The following is a 6,192-nucleotide window of genomic DNA, read 5'->3' as shown; positions in this document are numbered from 1 at the left end:
CCTATTTCTCCTTTTATTTTCTGCAGTCTGTCCGTCCCATGCTTTCCGTCCCATTTCTTTTATTTTCTCCACCATTCCGTGTCTGCCATGAGTCATACGCACTGACCTCCTTCTCCTTTTGCATTGCTGTGCTTCTCCCTTTTTTCTTTTTCTTTCTGCTGCTGACCTATATCCCCCGCGTGGACTCTCCACATCCCCTTCTTCTATTATTTCCTTGGATCCCGTCTTTTCTTTCCTTCCGCTGCCCTAGCTGCCAGCTGCCAAGGCAGCATCTTTTCTAGCTTTTCTTTTCCTCACGCCTTATCAGCTGCTAAGGCAGCTTCCTGCCTTTTTATTTTATGTCGTTGCCCATGTTTGGATTCCTTCCTTTTAATTATGCCGTGTCCCTCTTCCAGTTTTCTGCCTTCTTTTTCCTGCTTTGACTCCCCCAGCGTGCTGTCCACTTTGACTTGCTGTCCTCCCCGCGTGTCACGCTGTCTCCCGCACTCCTCTCTTGGATTCCCTTTATTTTATTCTTCTTTCTTCTCTTCCTTTGCAAACATCATAATAATGAGAGGGACAAACATTGTTTATAAAATGTAAATTAGTATTATCATGTGACAATAAAGGGTAAATTTGCATAACAGATCCTATAAACACAAAAATAACGTAAATAGCTCAAAAATATAAGGAACTAACCAAGAAAAGACGAGTGAATTCGAAGTAAAAATATATATAAATATGATCCGATCATAGGGTAGAATAAATCACTCTCCAAAGTTGATTTAATAACCCACTTAAGGTGGACTTAAATAGGCTTTGAAAGAAATTTATTTCCCTTTCCTAGAAGGATCTAATTTCATATTAAAGAGGGAATCTACATCAAAACAGGAAGCAATCTTAAGTTTCCTAGAGCAAGAAGATCTCTACACCTACTGCCATTTCCTACGAGCAGCCCAGTAGGTGTGGGAGTATTTGTGGAGCCAAAAATAATCAAGAGGCAACACGTGGATTTTTGGGTAAAAAGGACAAAGTTAACCTTGAGACACAACGGATTTCCTACACACAAGCAGTGGAGAATCAACTAAAAAATAGGTAACAAGTTCAAATTTATCTCATCCATCTTTACTCTATATCCTCTACAAAGAAATTATTCCATAACCTCCCATATAAATTAATTAGGCAAATTTATGGATTAATTCCCAATTAATCCATTAAATCACCCATTTTTCACACAAAAAAGCTCAAGGGCCGGCCACCTCCTTGTGCTATATATATGTCCCTATTCTCTCTAAAAGCCCAAGTTCATACTCTTACAAAACTCCAAAAAATTCTCTAAACACTTTTTCTCTCTAATTTCTAACTTTGGCATCGGAGGTTCTTCGGCCAAAGCCCCCCCATTCATCGTGGGCGCGTGAGGCTCTTGGCCTTGACCAAATATGTTAATTGTTTTTTAGGTACAATTTTGTCGAAGAATGAGAAGGAGAAAATTTGCATCCACATTAATGATAATGTCTTGCTAAAGCAATAAACATGAAATATCCAGAACTTGAATATAAAATATCCCAAATTAAACATTTGTCCTGACTTAAAAAAAATAATGTCTTGCTAAAGCAATAATGAAACACCAGACGTTGATATAATTCATCAAACTAAACCCCCAAATGCTCAGAGGTCATCCATAAATACCTTAATAAAATCTGGCTTGTGTGAGTCATCCAAGGTACACCAAATACGCATCAGATCAGTATCATTCACTAACTTCATTAAAATTCTTAGCACCTGATCATATGGTTGACCCATGGCTTGAAGCTCAGAAGGTAACCTGGCTTTCGCTTCTTCGAAAGTAAAGCTTTCACCTAACTTCTTCATTTCAGTAGCTGCTTTATCCTAACCTACACTCATAAAAACTGCAAGATTTACATCGGCATCATTCATATTCCTATTCTTCTTCCTATTAGGTTGAGATGCATTGGATGCAGCAACAGAATAAGATGGGGTATGTGAAGTTGGAGGCATCAACTAGGTCTCGCAATCCTCATTTTCCAACCCCATGTTTTCGATTGCATCTACTGCTAATTCAGCCATACTACATGTGGCTCAGTCTCTCCCAAACACCGTACACAAGCGTGGATACAACGGAAATGGCTTATTTGGTTTGCAAGATGCATTGGGATATTTCTACAATAAGAACCCAAAGAAATCAAGGTTAAGACTTTCAAAGCACCTAATTGAGAAAGAATAAGAAACAAAATGTATCTTCACCCACAGCTGTAGTACTTCGTCACTATTCACAACAACACATTTTTCTCGTCATCCTAACCAAATCTAAAGGTGTTCATCATGTCATATGCAGATGAATACTTTTCTTTCAGACGCTTCAGTTGGTTTTGTATATACTTTAGCTCTATATTAATGCCAGGAATCTTTTCATTCATCTTGAAGGCAACTGTTACAAAAGTACTAGCCTTAAAATTGTCGGTCTCACACCTAACACCATTAGCAACCATTTCCTTGAGGATGGTAGGCAGTATATCCTCCTCATGGTCAATCCAATTGCGTGAGGTGGCTATATAATCTATCAAAAAAGTCATATTACACAGGTAACACAAAGAAACATATTGTTAGTGGAGCAAACATGCTGCAATTAATACAAATTGCATAAACGACCTACACCGTAAAACTTACCTAAAATAGCTCGTCTACCCAAAAAATGTGAAAAGTTTTGGAATAAAAGTAGACATATAAAACTAACTTGTATCAAAATTTCATGGGTTTTTGAGTTCGGGAAGTATAGAAAATTTGGTCTAAAACAAGGATGTTGCTGTTTTTTTGAAGAAAAAAAAAATCTGCAGTACTGAGTCGCTTTGGAAATAAAGTTGATTTTGTTCCAAAGAGTCAATCTAAAATGCAAAATGCAACTTAAGTAGTATATAAGCACCCATTAATTTGTTCACGTTGTTACATGAATAAGACATTGAAAGGTTTTCTAACAACACATTCTAGGTACATGGTAATCATAATTTCGATTACTCAATCAAAGGTTTTGAAACAACACATTCCAGCAGATAAAAACAATAACAATAAAAATCTCAGCAGTCTTCAAACAATAAAAAACAATTACAACAATCATCTCAACAAACTGTCATTAAACAATAAAAAACAATTACAACAACTACCATCTCAACCAACCCTCTTTCCTCTCCACTCATCATATATTTCTCTTGCAAGATCATCCCTCCATTGAGTCCACATTTGGCTTGACTCAATGATTTCAATGTAGGCTTACTTCTGGTACATCTTCCCTTATAGGCAATTCATCAAATGCAAGCCTTGCGTTTTCCTCAGGATCAACCGCCATATACATTCTGATATAATGATGAAGTAAACTACATGATGTGATCCTTCGTCCTTAAATCTTGATTGGATAGTAGGAATGACTTCGCAAGATAGCCCAACGTCTTTTGAGAAAGCCAAAACATCTCTCAATGACATTCCTAACATGTGAGTCTTTCATATTAAAATACTCTTCATGATTCCTAAATGCATGTGAATTGTATTCCCACTCTTGCAAATGGTATCTAATACCTCTATACGGTGCCAGAAAACCTTCACCATTCATATATCCGGAATCAACCAATAATACTAGGTACTTGTCTATCTTACCAGTTAGGACCTTGACACCATTAGCTCTAGTAACAGCATCACCAAAAACTCTCGAATTAGTAGTTGTTCCCTCCCAACCAGAAAACACATATACGAATTTGAGATCATGTGTGCATACTCCAAACACATTAGTTGTTATATGACATTTTCTTATTCGATATCTTGGTTTATCGACCACAGGCATAGTGACCCCTATGTATGTTACATCTAGCGCTCCTAAGCAACCCTAGACAAAAGAAAAACTTATATTAATTAGCAACTACAAATAATTATGTGATTAATGATTTTACTATGATACTTACATTAAAGCATTTCCATCTTGATTTTGTGCAATCATCTAGGATAGGGGTTCATTTTGCAAACAACACGTATTGCAAACTGAGCAACTCACACAATACTGTGAACATACCGATTAATAATTTCACCAGACCTAATGAATCTAACTTGACTTGACCTATTTTTATTGTGGAGGGCTAATATGTTAACAAAAGTAGCTACTTGCTCCTTTATTGTAACATAACCATCATCTACCAGTCAATCACGAGTTTTTAGTAAATCACATAAAACTGCAAATGCATTCCTATCTATTCGCAACTCCCACAAACAATTAGTATCACTCGAATATGTGATACGATTTATCTCCTCTCTCCTAACATTAAGTCTAACAAATGTCATATGCTCTAAACTAGCTCATTCCCTTTGTCTCCTTTGTTGTTGTCTATGCTTCAACAATTATGCATTCATAGTATAGACTTGTGTCATTATTATCCAAACGTTCAAATTAACAAACAAGTGAGTCTCATATTCATCTGTGCCTTCACATGCAAAAAAAAACAACACATGAATGAGTGGAGCATCAAAACATGCAGGATTCAATTTAAAGGTATGATTAAATGGTAAAACAAAGTGGAGCATCATGTCCTAATCCCAGTTCTTAATTTGGTTAACCATCCCAATTCTTAATTTGGTTAACCATCCCAGTTTATATTAGACAAACAAGTGAAACAACCCCAAATTTATTTTTCAATACTATAATAACAGTAAACAATGGAGATCATATAAAGGATGTGATGAAATTCAAAGTGAGATTTTAGTAAACTTGTTAAACATGGAGGCAAAATTTCCAACCAAGCAAAAGTTTCCACAAGAGATTTAAATATGTCTATAACTGGTGTCTTACTGAAGTGGTTCCGATATTATGGTGCCATAATCGGATGATGCATAAAGAAATCTAAGTTTTGAGCATAGAAGCATAAAATTACAACGATACATAACTGTTAAGTTGAGTTGGTAAATTTAAATTGATTATCTTTCGATGAATAAATTATTAAGTAACCAATTGCGACACATGGATTAGTAGGAGCATGACCAGATATGAAGGTTTTTATCTCCATAACCTAAAAAAGCTAATAATAATCTATTTCTCTATTTGTTTTTGTTCTTTTCTTCCCATCGTTAATCCAATGACATACTAAAAACAAACAAGTAGGCCATAGTTTCAGTGAATTGAGTTTTGAAGGTCTAGTATAGAGTTTCTGCTAGCTAGCAAAAAATAACTAGTAAAACAAAAACTTCCATCCATATCAGTGTTAGCATAGAGGGCCCTTTAAACTTTCAAAGAAGTGTAAAGATATATGTATGCAAAGCCATCAAAGTATTGTAAGATATATTTATATTGCACAATATGCAAAGCCATCAAATGCCCCAAGTTACAAGAACCATAAAAATAAAAAGGGTAAATTACATCAAACTAGCTCAATTATGGGTCGCACCACAATCTCATACATCATATTTTAAACATTGCAATATCATACCTCAACTTATGAATTTATTGCAATGTCAGACCTCAATTAATTAATTCGTTAAATTGACTGTTAAGTGATGACGTGACAAGTGCATGAGCCATATTTTGCTGACATGGCAATCAACTTGTGCCACATTGTTAACTAATAAAATTATTTCAATTCATTCAAAATATTATTTTTTTAAAAATTAGAAAAAAAGAAACCCACATTCATGAGTCTTTGCCTCACCCTTACCCTTCTTCTTCCTTCCCCTCACTTCTTTCCTCTTCATGCCATCACCCAAAACCACCATCGCACCCCGATAAATACTTGCTGCAACTGAAGCAGGAGGAGGAGGCTATCGGAGAAGTTTATCTTCTCCAACTTCGATTTTAGCCCTAAATAACTTAAATAAAAAAATTTAAAAAAAAAAAAAAAAACTTTACCTAGATTTTGATCGTCCTGCCCCCAACACCCTCACCCCCACCCCTAATTTTGAGGCTGCTTCCTGAGTCCTCAGCGGAAACGAAACCTTTTCCAGCGAACGTCGTTGGCAATTCCGTCAAAAACATTAAAGTTGTAAGCTCCCAAAGAGTTCCTCTTTCAATCTCCAACTCTCTAATGAGTGATGGTGGACCCGAACATCGTCTTCTCCAGCCACACCTTTAACCGCGCCTGAATCCAAGCCTGTAAGTCCAATTGTTCTTCCCCGCGTGGGTTTTCTGATTCCCTAATCAAATGGGTTTTCTTTCACTCAAAAGGC

At 36.2% G+C, this 6,192-nt stretch overlaps 1 pseudogene; it reads right to left on the bottom strand.

Annotated features, from left to right (window-relative positions):
* Positions 1 to 2,297: 2,297 nt before the first annotated feature.
* On the bottom strand, positions 2,298 to 5,742 carry LOC126602979 (uncharacterized; annotated as a pseudogene).
* Between the last annotated feature and the right edge of the window lie 450 nt (positions 5,743 to 6,192).

The sequence above is a fragment of the Malus sylvestris genome, chromosome 15 (genome assembly GCF_916048215.2).
Source record: "Malus sylvestris chromosome 15, drMalSylv7.2, whole genome shotgun sequence".
In the NCBI taxonomy this organism is placed as follows: Eukaryota; Viridiplantae; Streptophyta; class Magnoliopsida; order Rosales; family Rosaceae; genus Malus; species Malus sylvestris.
This window is presented reverse-complemented; position numbering and strand designations above follow the sequence as displayed.